Source organism: Caretta caretta, chromosome 8, assembly GCF_965140235.1.
Source record: "Caretta caretta isolate rCarCar2 chromosome 8, rCarCar1.hap1, whole genome shotgun sequence".
Taxonomy (NCBI): domain Eukaryota; kingdom Metazoa; phylum Chordata; order Testudines; family Cheloniidae; genus Caretta; species Caretta caretta.
The window spans coordinates 107,321,153-107,340,454 of NC_134213.1; the positions used below are offsets into that span (position 1 = coordinate 107,321,153).

At 64.1% G+C, this 19,302-nt stretch overlaps 1 protein-coding gene across 3 annotated transcripts in view; it reads left to right on the plus strand.

The window, feature by feature from the left end:
- The window catches only part of ERI3 (ERI1 exoribonuclease family member 3), a 245,271-nt gene that overhangs the window by 223,986 nt on the left and 1,983 nt on the right, over positions 1-19,302 (plus strand). The window lies entirely within an intron of this gene.

Genomic DNA, 19,302 nt, shown 5'->3' on the forward strand with positions numbered 1-19,302 from the left:
TGACCATCAACTCACGACTGACTCCTGTAGTGGGAGCGGGCGGCTGCCTGATCTCTTCCCTTCGGAAGCGCCATGGGGCAGGGGCGGGCGAGCCAAGCACCTCCTGGCTCAGGGGGCGAGCGGGAAGGAAGCGGGACCGCATGTAAACAAGAGATGGCCAGGAGGAAACAGGTTGAGTCTGGCGCGGAGCCCCCCGTCTTCCTCAGCTGCCCGCCACCCCCAGCTGTATCCTGGGCCCAGGGCCAGCAGCACGGGGCATTGTTACCCCCCGCACAAGAGAGCCCCAGAGAGCAGCTGCCGACCTCGTGCTAGCTGTCCTGGGGGGGGGCTGGTGTGGGGAAGTGGCCAGCAGCCCTGCCACAGGCTCCACGGCTGGGAATGGGGCAGGGGGCTGTCTGGGGGGCGTCACGCTGCATGGGTATTGGCTCTCCCACAGGGAACCAGGCAGGGGGGCTGGCTGGGGGGCGTCACGCTGGGTCGGTATTGGCTCTCCCACAGGGAACCGGGCAGGGGGGCTTTCTGGGGGCGTCACACTGGGTCGGTATTGGCTCTCCCACAGGGAACCGGGCGGGGGGCTTGCTGGGGGGCATCACGCTGGGTCGGTATTGGCTCTCCCACAGGGAACCGGGCAGGGGAGCTGGCTGGGGGGCGTCACGCTGGGTCGGTATTGGCTCTCCCACAGGGAACCGGGCAGGGGAGCTGGCTGGGGGGCGTCACGCTGGGTCGGTATTGGCTCTCCCACAGGGAACCAGGCAGGGGAGCTGGCTGGGGGGCGTCACGCTGCATGGGTATTGGCGCTCCCACAGGGAACCGGGCAGGGGGGCTGGCTGGGGGGCATCACGCTGGGTCGGTATGGGCTCTCCCACGGGGAATGGGTCAGGGGGCTGTCTGGGGGGCGTCACACTGGGTCGGTATTGGCTCTCCCACAGGGAACCGGGCAGGGGGGCTGGCTGGGGGGCGTCACGCTGGGTCGGTATTGGCTCTCCCACGGGGAATGGGTCAGGGGGCTGGCTGGGGGAGGCAGCTCCACAGAACGGTGTAGGACTTCTGCCTGTGGGGGTCTCCGAGACTCCAGCAGGGGGTGCTGTAGGGCGCAGGGCAGAAGCCTGGGCTGTCACTGGCTGCTCCAGCCCCCGGCAGGACATGCTGAGTTTAGCCCAGATCGGGGCGCGGGGCAGGGGGAGCATAGGGGCTGAGCCCTCCCTTCGCGTGGTCTAGTTGCACAGACCCCCGGTGAGCTCACGGATTTGGGAGACAGCGGCCAGTGGGGCTCGGCTTGTGGCTCAGCCTGGCGCTGCGTCCCTCACTCCGCCAGTCCCGTGAATGCCAAGACACCGGCAGTCAGAGCCGGGGCCTGGCTTTGGACACATTGTCCTGCCAGCACGTCCAGCCAGCAGCCAGGGAGACCTCCCCCGATAGACCACCTGCCCTGCCTGCCCTGGGGGGCTCTGGGGGGAGGGGTCTGAGTGCAGGGTACAGGGGGTCTCCAAAGGGAGTGGGGAGGCGGTGCATTAATATCCAAGGTGAAATTACTCCTGTACCCAGGGCTGGGGTGGGGGAACCGACCCCTGAGCCTCTGCGCTCGCCCATGGTGCAGGGGGGCCATTTCACCCCAGCATCTGTCTTCCCATGAGCGCAATCAGGCCTCACCTAGGCCAGGAGGAGCGCACCCTCCCCTCCTGCCTGAGTGTGCCCCCTTCTGCAGGGACGCGGAGAGGGGAGGGCGTCCCTCTCCCCACCCCCACAGGGGGAAAGCAGCAGCAGGTTTGCCCCGAATGCCCCTTTGGAGCAAGGCAGGGGGGGCCAGGGATGGCGCTCAGATGAAGTCAATAGAAAACTAATTTTCTGTTTGGCGCAAAGAAATGAGGTGTGTGGCAGTAATGTAATTGCAGCTAATGAGGTAAGTTATTCTTAATATCCTGAGCGCTCGCTGGCAGCTCCACCCAATCTACCTGCCGGCTGTCCCGGGGCACCCTGCCTGCCAGCAGAGAGAGGTTATTAGACCCATTCGTTTGCGGGGAGGTGGGCCAGGATCACCCCCCTTCTCTCCTCCCCACTCCTCCTTCATGGTTCCCGCCAGCGACGGTCCCACCGTGGGCATCGCTTTGGCTGGGAATGGCCCTGGGAACCACCCTTGGAGGTCCCAGCGCCAGCGAGCGCTGTTCCTGCGGCAGCCAGAGGGGGGTGCTCTGGAGCAGCGGCACCCAGTCTGCCTCTGCCTCCCCCACAGGCCTGGGGAGCTCCACGCCCTCACTCCGCCCCCCCACGGTGCTGCCTTTCGTGGGGCGACGAGCTGCGAGTCTGTTGGCTTCCCACTGTCCCTGTCCTGACAGGCTCTCGCTGCGGAGACCTGCGGCTGCCTTCCCCAGCTGAGCATGGCCCAGTCAGCTTCCGGGTGGGGGCAGCCGAACGCCGGGGGTACGCGAGCAGGTCAGAGCAGCCTGGGCTCGACGCAGCTCTCTCCGCACTGAGAGCCTGGCGCAGGGAGCTGGTGCCAGGCAAAGTGGCTGTTCTCTGCCCAGCAATGTCACCCTCCCAGTCCCAGAGGGAACGCTGGCCAGGACGCCTGGTTTCTCCCCGATCCCTGGTGGGGACTCCGACACCCCCTTCGAATAGTGCCCTGGGATCGAGCCCAAATCCTGGAGCATGCAGCCTCGTGGGGCAGAGATGGGCTGAGCCACACGCCACGGGGTTACAGTCGGTTCCTGTTCCCAGAGGGCCCTGACCCAGCTCCCACGGAGCGATGGTCTCGGGATCTGGCCCACAGAGCCCTGGGACGGGTAATGGGGCAGAGACGACTTTGGTCTGGTAGCAAACGGCTCCATTCGCACAGGTCTGTTAGCGCTGGCAAAGCCCCAGGAAAGGAGGTGGGGCAGGAGTGAAACCTGAGAGAACATGCAGCTCCGTGCGCTTCTCCCTGCTGCAGGCAGCTCGCCCCGGGGAGACAGGGGGCTCCCACAACAGCTGGGTCATGGCTCCGTATCTTGCCCCCTGCAACGGAGCCCGGCAGGAGGGTGGATGCTGCCCGGCACCTGCTGTTAGCAGCTGGCAAGTGGCTCAGGCAGGAGCGAAGATGATTTGTAAAATGACAGACCAGAGAACGATCATGTGCAATTGTCAGTGCGCGCAGCCGGCTGGGGACAGTGTCGGCTGGGGCGGGGGCTGGCACCAGCCCGGCCCCCCCCAGCCGTGCTCAAGGTGATCTGGCCTTGGGGTGACAGCAGGAGGATGAAGGGAGGCTGGGGCGGGCAGCCCTGTTCCCACTGCCCAGGAGCTGTTCTACAAAGGCAGTGGTGATATTATTCATTACCAGTAATCTGCCATTATAACAGTGACAAATGGTCCCCGGGCACCTGAGCAGCGGTCCCTGTACAGACCATAAAGCATGGGGACAGTTTAAATATGGACCTGCTCAGCGCGGGGCTCGGGGTGATCCGTCTTCCCCGCTGGAACGCGTGCGGCAGGGCTTGGCCATAGGGGCCGGACACCTCGAGAGCTCGTTCTCGCTGGGGCAGTGGCTGGGCCCCCTGTGATTTCCGAGCCCACTGCCTGCAACGGGGTTCGGTATGTCGCCGCTCCGCAGGGGCAGCTGCCCTGGCACAGCACGGTGCAGCCTCGCTCTCCCTCCACAAGCCAGCTGAAGCCCCGGGCACCGTGCTGCCAGGCCAAGGCCATGGCATGCAGGGCAGCGTCTGGCCAGGCGTGTTTGGTGCAGGTGCCTGGCTCCGGGGCAGGGGTGACCCAAGCTGTAGCTCGCGCCCAGGGAGTAGGGTCTGTCAGCTGAGCCCTTCTCTTCTTTCCCAGCCCCCAGTGGAGCCTGACACCGGAATGGCCGTACCTGCAGCATCGGAGGTTGGGGCGGCGGGGGGACTTCACCTCCCTGTTGCAGCTGCCTTGTGCCCCTTACTGCCCTCTGGGCACTGGGGCAGCATCTCCGGAAGTACTGACTCACGACAGCCCAGCTGCAGCCCGTGAAGTAGGTGGGTGGGAGACCTTGATGTGCTGTTCGCTACTCGGGAGTCAGTGCTGGCCCCAGAGCCCCACTCTGGCACTAGGGGGCGCTGTGCTGCCGTCTTTGGGCTGGGACGTTACCCTGGTGTCTTGACGACTTGTGGTCATTAAATATCTTGGCACTTTTCATAAGCATGGGAGCACTGACCCAGGGGTCCCTGGTAAATTCCAGACAGGTCGTTCTGTTCTGCCTCTCTGAACTGCCCCTGCAGGTTCAACTGAATAGAGGATCATTTCTCACGTCCAGCCTACGCTGTTGGGTAGTGGTGCTGTACATTGTTAAACAGCTGCCACCTTCCACCCAGGGCTGGCTGCATTGCAGTGGTGGGGGAAGAGATCCTAGCTACCAGACAGGCTGTTCGGGCTTGTAAAGCTCCTCGGGAGAACAGGTGCTGTATGAATCTGAGCTATTAGTCATCGGAGACTCAGGAGTTCTCTCACCGAAGCACACGTTCTCCCTTCTTACCCTGTGCGGATTCCCCTGCCCACCCCCAGAGAGTCCCTGGAGGGCTCTGCGTGTACAGTTGCGTGCTGCTCGTCTATAGGCCCCAACCCCATGGCCGCCGCGCGGCTGCGAGGTCACAAGTCCCAAGGGAGGAATTCACCGTGGAATGGGCACAGCACCGTTCAGTCCCATGTGAAGGGGCCAAGTCTGTCGTGTTGGCCTGGCAGCACCCTGCAGGAGACCCACACCTGGGTCTGGCTTTAAAAAAGCAAACTCCCTGGGCTGGATTCTGAGCTCCCTCATGCTGGTTTGACAACAGTGGAGTTACTCCTGGTTTCCACTGGCCTGATGGAGATCAGCATCTGGCTCTGTGTGCCGGGGGCCTCGGGGGTGAAACATGTGATGGCAGGATACGGGCTGACACCCAGAAGCCTCAAACGCCCTTCTCTGGTGCTGGGACTGGCTGAGAGCATAGACTGTCTGTGGCGACGGGAGAGCAGGAGCGCCTGTTCTCGCTATCGCAACACGTGAACCAGGAGGCATTCTGTGAAAGGTGGCAAATTCAAACCCTCAGCTCATAGTGTGCCTGTGGAACTCACCGCTACAGGATGGCACTGAGGCCAAGAACTTAGTGAGATTCAAAGAGCGCCTGGATGTGGATCACAAGAACAGATGGAGGCATTACTGTGGCAATGCTAAAAAAAAGCAGGGTTGGGAGGGATAATCACCTCCTGCTCCAGGGTTTAAGCCAGTCTCTAGCTCATCGATCCCAGGTTGAGACCCAGATCGGCTCCCATCTGCCTGGTGCAGGGTTCTTACACCTTCCTCTGAGCACGTGGGGTTGGCCAGTGTCAGAGACGGATAGTAGGCTAGATGGACTCAAGTCCGGCGATTCCTAGGTATCCCCAGGTGGTTCGGCCTGGGCCTAGGGGTGGGAGGGGGGTGGTTCCCTGAGATGGGACAAACCCAGAGAGAGGGCAGCAAAGTAAAGCGATAGGAGCCTGTCCGAGTAACCCCGCGCTGACCCCATTCATACACACCACACAACAGCCCCTAAATCAATTGCATCTTATTATTACAATATCAATATACAATATTCCTACAATAACACCATTGATTTTCTCGTCAGAGGCTGCACCCACGGCTGCTTTAAAGAGGAGGGAGTTAATAGTGGCCTCATTAAAAATCTATAGATTGCCCCCTCCCCCAAAAAGAAAAAGCCGTTTATATTCATTAGGGCTATTGAATATAAAGTAATATGTTTGTGTAGGACATTGGAGTAATGTGATAATCCGTCCGTGTATCAGGGAGAAATCCACTTAGCTGCCCTGTCAGCTTGACAAGAAGAATGTGCCCATAAAGTCAGGAATACATTGAGGGAAAGAGAGAGGAAGAGCGTGCGTGCGTGTGTGAGTGTGTACATACGTGTGTGTGTGGCACAGGTCTGGGTGTGTGCGTGTGTGTGGCACTAGGTGTGCATGCATGTGGGTGTCTGGCACCAGCTGTGCCTGTGCGTGTCCCTGTGTGTGCGGCACCAGCTGTGTGTGCGTACGTGTGGCCCCAGGTGAGCCGTGTGTACATACGCGTGTGAGGGGCCCACGCCGTGGGTACGTGCAGGTACGGCCCCAGGCTGAGGGACGAGAGGCCGGCAGTCACAGCAGCGACAGTGCTGGGGCCTGGTTTACACCCGGGTGCGTCTGGAGTGAGTGCACCGGACTCAGAGGGGCAGACTTGGTCACTTTGGGTGAAACAAGGCCTAGGGCCCGCTCAGTCCAGCCCATGCCCTAGGCCCAGGCTCAAGCAGGACCTCGCCTTGCGCTGGGCGCTGGGCCCTGGGCCCGGGGTAGTTTCACCTTGGAGAAGGCCCAGCCCTGCCCCACGGGGGCCCTCTGGTGGGTTCCCAGCCTCCGGGCTGTGGAGTCCCCAGGCGAACACTAGCGGGAGCCCCGGCGAGTGAGAACGGGATGGGTGGGACGTGGGGCCAGCACAGGGGAAGCAGTGGGGGCGGGATACCCAGAACCTGGCTGGGGAAGGGAGCAGTTTTGAGCCATGTGCCTGCTTCCTGCACAGACCGAGCCCGTGGGAAGATGGAGGTTGAGGGGTTTCCAGCCCTCCTCCCAGCATGCCCTGGGGCAGAGGCAGGGCTGGCGCATGGTGCAGGACCATAGGTTGCATGTGGCAGGGGCCCGGGCACACTCGTGTTTTGCAGAGTCCTCCCCAGACAGCCGGGGCTGGCTCAAGTGAACCGGCACCCACAATTCAGGACGGGTGGTGACAGAGTGCAGAGGGGTCAGAGAAGAGCCGCGGGAGTGATTCGAGGGTTAGAAAACCTGCCTTGGAGTGACAGATGCAAGGAGCTCAGTCTGTTCAATGTAATAAAGAGCCGGTTCAGGGCTGACTCGATCCCAGTCCAGTTTGGAAGAAATATTTACTCAGGGGCTCTCCGGGCTAGCAGAGACACGGCTAGCACGAGCCAGTGGCTGGGAGCTGAAGCCAGACAAATTCATACTGGGAATAAGGCGTCGGTTTTTAACAGTGAGGGTCATTAACCATGGGATGATTTCCCCAGGGTTGTGGTGGATTCTGTGTCCCTGGCCATGTTTAACACACCAGTGACTGTTTCTCTCCCAGACTTGCCCTAGGAGCTATTGTGGGGCAGGTCTCTGACCCGTGCTATGCAGGAGGTCAGACTAGCTCCCCACGAGGGTCCCTTCCGGCCTGGGGATTTGGGGATCAGTGACTCCTGTGTAGGGGAGGAGACGCCTGAGCTCCTCACGACAGCTTCCCAGCAGCCTCTCGGACGCAGGCAACGAGTGGCCCGGCAAGCTCTGCTCTGCGAGGCCCAGGCTGGAGTCCTGGCACACCAGGCTTTGCTTCCCTGCCTTGCCCCCAGACCTGCAAAGCAGCGCGTGCCCCTAAGGGATGGGGCAGCCGAAGACATACCTGGAGGAGAGCAGGTGAATGCAGAACCTATGCCACTCTAGTAAACCCTGAACCTTTTCCACCCGCGACCGCCACCAACCCCTCACCTCCCCCAAATTAATAGGACAAGAAACTGTCAAAGGAATCCACAACCCCCACAAAAACCCTCCCCCCAGCAGAGATTTCCCGGGGATGGGAGACGAGCCAGACTCCATGGACCCCTAGGCACTTGGCAGAGCTGATCCATTAGACATGGAAAGTGCCCAGATCCTCCAGTGATGGGCATCAGCGCAGAGGCCTAAGAGCCACCGGTATTTCTGCATTCAGGTTTAGGGGCGTCAGGGTCCTGCTCTCAGGAGGCCTGTGTGCCTCACAGGCTTGTTCTCCCCACCCTGGGAGAAGGGCTTGCCTGGCTGTAGAGTGCCCGCAGGTTAGTAATGGCACAGGGGGCATCACAACCTTCCCAGCAATGGCACCAGAGCGAGGGTGCAGAGTGGAGAGGGTTTCCAGGCTCTGGGTGGGATGCTGAAAGCCCCGGAAAGGGTCACAGCTGTTCTCTGGGTGCCCGCCCCACTTTGTCTGGGCACTCTGCTGCCTCCCCCTTGGGGGTGTGGTGTGCCCGTGGCTCTCCATGGCTGTCAGAGCAGCTGCCGGCCTGCGGGCTCACCCGAGGAGGGGGTGGCGCATAGAGAAAGCCGTCCCACCAGTGTGCTCCCAGGTTGTCGATTGCCATTTTTGGCACAGAAATGCCTTGCGCTGGGCACCACCGGGCAGCCTTGGAGGATTCCGTAGCACGGATAATTCCCCAACCAGCCTCTGACGGGCTTCTTTTAAAAGCCGCTTTGGTTTTTTCCTTTGGAGTTTATGAAAATCTCCCGCTCTAATATCCCGAGAGCCAGCCTGTAATTGTGTTATTAAATCAATCGGAGCGGATTACATTGTAAAATCAATAGCCGGCTGTAATTGCATATTAGAAAGTTGGTCTGTTGTTGGGGAGGTTTTTTACATGGGTAATTGTCATACGCGTGTTTACCTTCGCGCTGGTTTGGAATCAGCCGAGCTAAATGACTTATGGCAGGCTTTGCACTCCAGCGTGATCACAGGCTTGTGTTCTTAGGGGGTGGGGAGTACTGCTCAGGGGGGACCCGTCTCACGTCTGTATCTCATGGATCTGCCCGAACCCCAGCGGCCCGGAGAAAGGCCGCGGTGAAGCCACAGGCAGTCTCCCTCCGAGATCCAGGGACCTGGTGCTAAAGGAAGTTGTGGCTCTGGGTGGAATTTGCGGCATCTTTCTAAGAGGACGGAGCAGGGGTTCATAGAGCAGATCCTTGTGACCACTAGTCTGATCTGCATAACATGCTGGAGCATCATCCTTCGCTGCCGGGGGCTGCCAGGCAGGGCTGCCCATTCACCGTTAGTTAATGCACTCGTTAGCGATTTGGAAGTGGGGAAGTGCAGCATACGGGAAGTGCAGGGTTTTGGCTGGAGGCTTGAGCACAGGACGGGGGCCCTGACGAGGCACCGCTGGCCGTGCCACGGGGTCTGGGGTTTGGCTGCGTGTCGTCCCAGTGGCATCCGTCTGCCCCAGCCCAACGCGTGGCTCCAGCACCGGAGCTCTGAGTGCCCTGGGTGTGTGTCTGCACCAGGGTAGGGCTCGGTCCTTGGGCAGGGAATAGCAGCTGGCTGGGGGGTGGGTTCTGGATACGGCTGCTGCGTGGGTGCCTCACTGCAGGGCCTGCCCGGGGAGTCCATGAAGCCTCTAGATCAGCTTGGGAAGGGAGGCCCTTGAGACAGTGCCAGGCACACGGCCGCAGCCTCCCCAGCAGACCCGCTCGACCGGCCCTAGCTGGAGTGGGGAGAGAGGCCAGGCCTGTCCGCGGGGCACCGGGATTCCAGCCAGGCCAGATTCTCTCTCCTGCTGGTACCAGCGTGGTTAGCTGGCAGCTGGGAAGAGCTTAGCACGCAAGCCTGGTCTCCGGGCTAGTTCCCCTGGCGTTTTCCTTGTGTCCCTGGCTGGCTGGGCCTCCAGCGTGTCATGTGGAGTGTGAGCCAGGCTCAGCAGCAGACGGCACTCCCCAGTGGCTTCTCAAGGCTGGCATGAGCCGTTCCCTCCCAGCGCCTGGCAGGTGCCTTGTGTGGGACCTGGGGAGCGGCTGGCTGGGGCTCTCCGTGGGGCCTGATGTACCCCCCTTTTCAGGGAGTAGTGGGCGTGTTTCCTGACCCAGGAACTGAACCCTAAGCTCGGATCAGGGGCACTGCGCCAGGAGCAGTCAGTGTCGCGGCTTGGCCGGGGTGTGGGTAACGCTCTGTTGGACAAGGGAGCTTCTCCCGCTAGCTTGGGGCCCTCAAGTCGAGGGGAAGAGATGGCGAGGGCATCAGGCAGCCTGCGCTCCCAGCCCTCCCTGGTGTGCGCGTGGGACAAGAATAGGTTGTCGAGCTTCCTGCGGCGACCCAGAAGCGCGGGTGCCAGCCTCCAGGCGGGCTTTGGGGAACCCGGGCACAACCCCCGCCGTGGCTGTGTGTTCTCTACTCGAACCCAGGACCGCAGGCGAACTCCTCCGGCGCTGTAACAGCCTCACCACGGCATCCCATGCAATCCCCTTGCGGGTCTGACCTGTCTCACCACCCAGGGGAGCTGCCTTGATGCCAGATGGGCCCTTACACCAGGGATCACAGCAGCATTCAGGTTCCTCCCCATCCCAAAGGACCCAACACCTGTCCCAGTTCCACAGGCCCTCCCTCAGGCCTAGGTACCAGGCCAGCCTGCTCTCTTCTTCATTTTCCTCTTGCCGTCTGGAGGGCATTTCCCTACCACCTGCCTGTTCCATCCCCGCTCTGCCAAAGACCCTGGGGTCCAAACCGGTGCTACCTGCAACGCACACCACTGCTGTCTGTACTGCAAGGGGGAGCCCACCTCACATCCAGGGACAGGATCTGCCTCTCCGTTCCTGCCCGTACTCGGGAGACCAGGGTCTCCGCCTCAGGACATGCCTTATGGCCGCTGCCCTGGAACCGGCATTGGATCCTGGCCGGGGAACCCCCCCTGCACATCAGCCTGTGCAAGTGAAGAGCACTCCCCCCACCGCGAAGCCTCCATCGGGCACCAGTGCCACGGACCCCGTGCTGGGGCCTGGCCACGGACCAAGGAAGCATGCGCATAAGCGTGGCAGTGAGTCTAAGAAGGATTCGGCCCCGGCCCCGATGGAGCCATGTGTTCCGAGTCTCACCAGAGTGAGAAACGGTCACACCGATGGCCAGATCTGCCCATACCAATCACGGATTCTGCAACTCCACCAGCTGCGACTGCACCGAGTCCGGGAAACGGTCCCCAGACAGATGCAGTTCCCGGCACCAGCAGCGTCCAGCAGCCCTGTTGGCCCGTGGGAGACCTGGAAGCTCCCCGGGTCCCCATTGTTGTTTGCACTGGAGGGACTCCGGTCTCCACAGGCCCCAAGCCTATCCCCAAGTCGAAAGGACCCTTCCCGCGCTATGTTCCTGCTGCCCCCCGTTCCGGAGGGTGGAACGGCTCCACCACTTGGCGAGATTTCTGACTCAGATGCTGCGGATCCGACACACTCCACCACTCCTGTTCCCAAAGCGTGACTCCCAGGAGGTTCCGGCAGCACCGGGCACTTCCCCACCTTCTTACCCACAGAGTTGGCATCCGGCACCCTGGTCACAGGCTACACAACAGCGGGGTCAAACGGCGCTCGTGGCCCCAATATTCACCCTCGGAATGGTCCTGCTCGGTTGGGGGGACTCCCCCAGGTCACCACCACAACCCTCGTCGGGTAGGTGCTCCGACAATGCGCTTGATCGGTTAGCCCAACCCCGATGGTACCGACGATCCGGAGAATCATCCCTCGTCTTCTCCAGGCGCAGCCCCTTTTCAGTCCCCTGCTCCCCACCGGCGGACTATCGCCAGTGCCAAGAATTGCTGCGGAGAACAGAGCGTGTGCACAGGAGCATGCAGGCACCGAGTGTGTGTGTGTGTGTGTGTGTGTGCACCCTGGGTACGTGTGCGTGTAAGCGTGTGCGTGCGTGCCCTGGCGTGTGACACTCGGGCGTCGCTGTAAACTGCAGGGGCCGTGCGCTGTGCCAGCAGCCGCCTGACGGAATAATCCTTCCCCCCAGCTTCTTCGCGCCTCGCCAGGCGTGGTGTAAGTAACCACGCTTCTCCCTCAGCCCCGGCACGGCCGCCCGACGGCCTTCCACCCCCGCCGACCTCCCCTGCGCCCCTCTGGCTGAGGTCATCACGCTGACCTCAGAGCGGGGACGCCTCCCAGAACCCCAGCCTGACTTGGACCTGCTTTGACCCAATCGGAGAGCAGCATGCAGCCGAGCCAATGCTTTGATGATTGGCTGAGCTGCCTGTGATGTCACAGTCTCCCCTCTGAACAAGGCGCCTGGATGCTGGTTTCTGCGTTTTTCCCGATATTCCGTTTTTCTCGCCTTTCTAAGCCGTCTCCGGAGGAATAACGAGGAGGTTGGCTCAGGCCACCTCTCCAGCCACCGCTGGGCCCCCAGCTGCCTCGTTACCCCAGGCTACAGGGGGAATTGAGGCACTGGCGTGCCCTGTGGCAGAGCCGGGAATGGAGCCAGGTCTCCGGTCCCAGCTCCGCCTCGCTCACTTCTAAGCGGGGACCCTTCTCTCATTGCGGGGTTCGGCGCTCTGTGAAACGCTGCAGGGAAACTGGCCGATAACAGCGCTTTGCGTACCTGGGGATCTGAGCGTGCTCGGCAGACATCCTGGGGGGGTTCTGTGTCCTCAGACCCAGGGTACACACGGGGAAACCGAGGCACAGAGCAGCGGCTGTGCGGAGCCAGGCATACAGCCCAGAACTCATTCACAGCTGTTACAGCCTGAAGAAACCCCTGTGGCCATTTGGTCTGACCTCCTGCATAGTCCAGGCCAGAGCCCATCCCGCATGGCTGTGCCTGGCCCATCCGGCTAGAGCAGAGCCTGTGGAAAGAGACGGCTAAATCCTGGCCCAACGGCCTTGGTTGACCCACTCGGTGACATTCCTCCCAGAAGAACAGGCACGCCATGCCGTCACCGCCTTCCTGCCCTTTGCATTCGCTTGCCCCCCCACACCTCGGCGCTGATCCCAGGGAGTGGAAAGGGGACAGGGCAGCTTCCACCTGGCTCCTGGGGAAGGGATCTCTTCCTCCAGCCCCATCTTCGGGGTGTCGCTGGTAACCAGAGGGAGGCAGCTGGCTGATGGTGGCCCGTCCCTGTGAAAGGGACGGGAGTAGGGGCTAGTGGTTAGAGCAGGGTACCTGGTTCCCAGTCCTGGTGCTGCAGTGGATTTGCTGTTTGACTGGGGCTCTCTGTGGGCCGGGGCTCCGGCCCGGCCCTGGGGAGGGGGAGCATGAAGGGAATGACTGTAAAGCGCAGGGCGCCTGTAGTCCGTGATTCCCCAGCAGCGAGGGGATGCGAGCCTTCCGCTGGGCTGGGGGTGGTCCCAGTGCAGCCCTGTCTGAGCCACCAAGTGACCATTGGGTTTATTTCTTCCAAGGGGGCAAGTTCTCCTCGTGTTCCTTAGGTGAGAGCGATTGGCAAGGGCCTCGACTCCCTGTGCACACACCCCCCCGTCCTGTCCTCTCCCGGCTGAGCCAGACCGTGGGAAAGGGGTGAGACGGGGCGAGCGGCGGGTCTGTTACAGAGCCGTGCTGGCGGCTGGGCTGCTGGGCTGCTGGGCAGGAGAGTCGTGCTCACTGCTAGCGTTTTGGGGGTGTAACCCCCTCCTTCAGCTTGAAGGGACCAACATTTCCTGCACCCGGGTGCGGGGTGGGACCGTCCTGCTAGGTCAGAGCTGAGCCTCCCACCCAGCGCCCGCAGGCTGTCCAGGGAGCTTTGCGTGCTGGCCCCATGCCCTGGGGGGAAGCTGCAGGGCACGGAGCAGGAGCCCGGCTCTCTCCAGGTGGGGGGCTCCACATGGGGTCAGCATAGCGGGGGCCAGGCTGGGGGTGTTGGAAGCTCAGGAGAAAGGAATCGTGGGGCAGAGCAGTCCTGGAAACCCCTGCCCCAGATCCCCCAGGGCAGACATGGGGTAGAGACTGGCACTGGCAGATGGAGAGTACAGAAAACCCGATCTTTCCATGTGGTCTGTGGGGCGCTCATCATGGGAACCCTTCACCCCCCCATAAACCCCTCACTTGGGACAGAAGCTCTGAATTCCCAGCACAGACAGGCTGCCCGTCTGCCTGAGTCCTTCTGCAGTGCCCATCCCCATAGCATCGAGCCCCCGTGCCGGTCCCTGCTTGGCCTGCACCCATGGGTGGGCGGAGGGGAGTTGGCTCAGTCCCAGGAAGAGGGAGAAGTGGGTGAATGTGGGGGAGGGGGAAGGACCTGAATCCTAGAGGGGGGTGTAGGGCTGTGTTTGGGGAGGGGCGCCAGGCTCCAATCCCCCCGTCAGTCGTGCCCGGCATTCCTGGCTGTGCAGAGGCTGGGGGGATGGGTTGGCCATTCAGGATGAGCTTTGGGCCGGGCGTTGGAGCAGGACCGGCTGCCCCGGGCTGGGCGGGGCCGGTGGGTTTCCTGGTGGCGCGTCCCAGCTCGTGGCGTTCCAGGGGTGGCACCACTTGCGTTGCCGGGTGGCTGTGTCTGACCTAGGCAGAGGCCCTGGGGCTCCAGCCGGGTGGGGGGCGCGAAACGATCCCGCAGAGCAGTTCGGTGCCTGGGAGGGAGCCCAGCTGGCCAGGGAGTCACTGTGCAATCGCACTGCTGCACAGAGCCCTGCATCCCTGGCCCTCGCCCCCCGGCCAGGCCGCAGCGGGAGGCAGAGTGCTGGGGAAGGGGGGCCTGGAGGATGTGATGGGGTGCAGGGGGCTCCCGCCGACTCCGGGCAGGCAGGGTTGTCCCAGTGGCGTTGGCGGGCACCCAGAGCTCACACCCCATGCTGCACAGCGCCCCATAGCTCCAGCACCCCCAGACGCACGTCCCAGGGTGCGCAGCCAGGCCAGCTCTGTCCTTCTGGAGCCAGCCCCGCCCCCAGCACCCAAAGGGTTAAGCAGAGCCCCGGTGGGTTAGCGGGGAGATCAAAGCCTCTTCTCATTGCTAAGCGGCTGTGGGTGGCACCGGGCAGCAGCGGGCAGGGCTCTGCCTGGTCCCGGCACACAGCACTCTGTCACCAGCCCGGCTGCTGTCTCTGAGACAGTGAAATATGGGCACAATTAGCCCGGATACAGTTCAATTATGATAAACAGCGTTTGCACCCTTTAAGCCGTGATTAAAAGGCCTCCTCCCATTGATAGAGAGACCTAATTTCACATTATTATCGCTCCAGCTTGGTTATAAAGCACTCCCTGGATTTACCCTCCCGAGATGAATGTGGAGGCTTCTTTATCATTTACACATCAGTAATGATGCGGCTTTCCCTCGCCCAGAACATCCATCCGCGGTGCCGAGGTGGGGGCTGTGCCCCCCCTCGCCCCCCGCCGGCGTGGCACGCTCTCCCCACGGCAGCCGGGCTCCGCTGCCACACGCAAGTGGGCAAAGTCACCCTTACGGTAACAGCTTGATAAATGGCCGGGCGGTAATGAAATGGAGACATCAAGGCGTGGGGCGAGGAAGAGAGAGTGGTAATCAGAGGGAGTGGAGCTGTCCCGAATCGGAGGGGAGCGGGAAGAAGGATCGCCTCTCTGCTGTGTGCTGTCAAGGGAGAAATTACACATTTACTCTTGCTTTTTCTTAAGGAGACGGCCCCCATAGATCAAAACATGGATTTACAAGCCAATTTTCAACATGAAATATAGACACCAGGAATCAATTTAAGCCCAGCTTCTATTTTAGCAAACGGTGCCTGCGTTTAGTCCCAGGTAAATAACACAAGCAGGCACCGTTCCTCCCGCCTCGCCACCCGCAGCCTCTCTGCTCCAGCACCATCGCAGCTCCCCAGTGCCAATCCCAGCGCCGGCAACGGGCAGCACCGTCCTCGCCAGCCCAGCCCTGCTCCAGAGCACACCGCCTCCCGGAGCTGGGGCTTGCTGTCAAGTGCCGGGGCAAGGAGCTCTTTGGGGGAAGGCTTCGGCCCTGCCTGCTTCCCCCGGCCCTTGACATGAGAGCCAGCTCCTGCAAGGGAAAGTGGCGTTGGCCAGCAGAACTCCTGGCCACAGGCAGGTCAGAGGATCGGATGCTTGGGCTGGATAATTGAATCTTGGTCTCTACGTGAGCTAAGCTTGGGGACACCAGCACTTGGGCTGGCTCTTTGTCCGAGGACAGCACATGGAGGTCCCCACTGAGATCAGGGCCCCGCTGGGGTGGGGAGGTCCCCAGTGAGATCAGACAGCCCCGGCCCTAATGAGCTCCCAGCCACATAACCCGAAGAGATGAAGGGCAGGCGGAAGGGACGGGGCCGAGGCCGGTGCAGGAATCTGGCCTGTGCAGCATGCAGTCACAGCTGGCCAGGTGAGCCGTGGGAGCAGGGTTTTGTCCTGTCTGGGGACAAGCGTCCAGCTCCCAGACCGGCTGGGCCCCTGGGTCCAAGGCAGCGAGCCCTGGGTCCGCCACTGCCACTGGGTTAGGGAGGGGAGCAGAGTCCGGGGAAATCGGCAGGTCTCAGGCGGGGGCAGGACGGCAGCATGGTCGCATCAGGCCCTGCATGTGCAGACGGAGCGTCCCGTGCTGGGGGCAAACACTGGGCCCGGGCCCTGGCCCAGGGCGGGTCGTAAGACCCGTGGAGAATGGGGGTGGGACAGCGGGGAGCCCGGGGGTGGTTGGCGCTGGGGAGCGATCAGGGGTGGGGCAGTGGGGAGCCCGGGGGTGGTTGGCGCTGGGGAGCGATCGGGGGTGGGGCAGTGGGGAGCCCGGGGGTGGTTGGCGCTGGGGAGCGATCGGGGGTGGGGCAGTGGGGAGCCCGGTGGTGGTTGGCGCTGGGGAGCGATCGGGGGTGGGGCAGTGGGGAGCCCGGGGGTGGTTGGTGCTGGGGAGCGATCGGGGGTGGGGCAGTGGGGAGCCCGGGGGTGGTTGGTGCTGGGGAGCGATCGGGGGTGGTTGGCGCTGGGCAGCAGTTGGGGCCGCAGGGCTGGGGTTACCCCTAACCACTGGGAGAGGATCGAGGGCTGTGGGGGGGCCAGGGGCTCAGAGCGTGGCCACTGGGCGGTGTGAAGGCATCGTGGGGTGGGGGGGCATGAATGTGACATGAGCCTCCCGGGCGCGGATGGGGCCACAGGTGCAGAATGGCAGCTGCTCCCTAGGGACGCCCGCTGACTGGTCTGTGGGCCCGCGGGGTGGGTGGGCCCCGTCCCTCCCTCCCAGAGGTGACACGTGCTGGGACGTGGCTCTGGGGGCTGCGCTCGGCCTCCGCCACCTCCTCTCCCATCACGGCTGCTGCTTCCCTGGACAGGGCCCTGCCCGACCCCACCCGCTGGCACGTCGGTCCAGGGCTTGGCCGTCGTCGTTCCCCAGAGCCCTGCCCCCCGCAGCCCTCCTGGCAGGAGAGGGTCTGGCCAGGTGCCAGGCCCTGCAGGACCTGCCTCTGGGGGCACTTGCTGGGGACCCAGGCCCAGATCCTCAGAGGGTTCAGGCACCGAACCAGCCCTGAGTTCAGTGGGCGTTAGGGGCCCACGTACCTTGGAGGGTCTGTGCCCTCGTCCTGTCTGCGACTGCCTCTGTGTCCACATGCAGCGCCCCCTGCTGCCGGCTGTGTGCGCCCAGCGCTGTCTGCCGGACTGGCCGGCCCCGGGTGCCGGGGGGGGGGCACGTGACAGACGGCGCCCCCTGCTGGTGGCTGTGGAACTGGCCGGCCCCGGGTGCCGGGGGGGGGGTGGCACGTGACACACGGCGCCCCCTGCTGGTGGCTGCGGGACTGGCCAGGCCCGGGGGGGTGGCGGGGGTGGCACGTGACACGCGGCGCCCCCCGCTGCTGGCTGCGGGACTGGCCGGCCCCGGGTGTGGGGTCGGGTGGCACGTGACACACGGCGCCCCCTGCTGCTGGCTGCGGGACTGGCCGGCCCCGGGTGCCGGAGGGGGGTGGCACATGACAGACGGCGCCCTCTGCTGGTGGCTGCGGGACTGGCCGGCCCCGGGTGCGGGGGGGGTCGGGTGGCATGTGACACACGGCGCCCCCTGCTGCTGGCTGCGGGACTGGCCGGCCCCGGGTGCGGGGGGGTCGGGTGGCACGTGACACACGGCGCCCCCCGCTGGTGGCTGTGGGACTGGCCGGGTGCCGGGGGGGGGGGTGGCACGTGACACACGGCGCCCCCCGCTGGTGGCTGTGGGACTGGCCGGCCCCGGGTGCCGGGGGGGGGGGTGGCACGTGACACACGGCGCCCCCCGCTGGTGGCTGTGGGACTGGCCGGCCCCGGGTGCCGGGGGGTGGCACGTGACACACGGCGCCCCCTGCTGCTGGCTGCGGGACTGGCCGGCCCCGGGTGCGGGGGGGGGTCGGGTGGCACGTGACACACGGCGCCCCCCGCTGCTGGCTGCGGGACTGGCCGGCCCCGGGTGCCGGGGGGGTGGCACGTGACACACGGCGCCCCCCGCTGGTGGCTGTGGGACTGGCCGGCCCCGGGTGCGGGGGGGGGGGTCGGGTGGCACGTGACACACGGCGCCCCCCGCTGCTGGCTGTGGGACTGGGCTGCAGGGGGCCCGGGGCGACGCGTGTGCCCCGGCGGGTCGACGCGTGTGCCCCGGCGGGTCGCCGGGCAGGCTGCCGAGTCGCAGCACGCTCACCCTCCGGGAATGCCGATCTCCGGCCCAGGCCCAGCTGAGCAGGACGAGGCCCAGCTGGGCCCCAGCGGCCAGGATGTGAGCCCGGCGGAAGCCGCTCCGGACGGGGCCTCCGGCAGCCGGCCAGGGTCGCAGGGCAGAGCGCCGGCGAGCTGGGCCCGGCGAACCGGGGGGCGGGGTGTTACAGGGAAACTAACTCAGAGGGGACAGGGCCCGTAAAGGGCTGGGACAGCGGGCGCCGAGCTGGGCCGGGGGGCAGGACAAAGGCAGGAGCAGCCCCAGGGAGACCCGCTGGAGTCCCGCAGGAGGCCCTGGCGTGAGGGGCTGAGTCGGGGGGCTGGCAGAGCCAAGCTGCGTTGCTCGGCCTGGGGACGGTGCCGGGGGACTCGCTCCCTGCCCGTGAGCGTGTGACGGGGGAGGCCCCGGGACGGTGCAGGCGTTGGGCTGGGGGCACCGTGGGACAGAGGCTGCCGTGGAATTCCCCCATGGGGGAGGCAGGGCAGTCCCCGGACCAGTCATGTTGGGGGGGGCTGGGGAATCAGCCCCCCCAAGGAACCGAGCTCCCACACGTGACCCGGCCCCGGGGGAGTGGGCAGGGAAGGCGCCTGCTCCCAGACGGGATGAGATGGCAGAGCCTGCCGGTGTGCAGCTGGCACAGGGCTATTGTGGGGTCACTGGTGCCAAGCTGCTCCCAGGATGTCATTGTCACAGGGCCAGGCCCCGGGGGTCGTGAGCGTAGGGCCGGGCCGGGGGGGTCGTGATCGTAGGGCAGGGCCAGGGGGGTTGTTACTGTAGGGCCGGGCCGGGGGGGTTGATACTGTAGGGCCGGGCCAGGGGTCGTGATCGTAGGGCCGGGCCAGGGGGGGTTGATACTGTAGGGCCGGGCCAGGGGTCGTGATCGTAGGGCCGGGCCAGGGGGTTGTTACTGTAGGGCCGGGTCAGGGGGGGTCGTGATCATAGGGCCGGGCCAGGGGGGGGGTTGATACTGTAGGGCCGGGCCAGGGGTCGTGATCGTAGGGCCGGGCCAGGGGGGGGTTGTTACTGTAGGGCCAGGCCAGGGGGGGGTCATGATCGTAGGGCCGGGCCAAGGGGTTGTTACTGTAGGGCCGGGCCGGGGGGGGTTGATACTGTAGGGCTGGGCCAGGGGTCATGATCGTAGGGCCGGGCCAGGGGGGTTGATACTGTAGGGCTGGGCCAGGGGTCGTGATCGTAGGGCCGGGCCGGGGGGGTTGTTACTGTAGGGCCGGGCCGG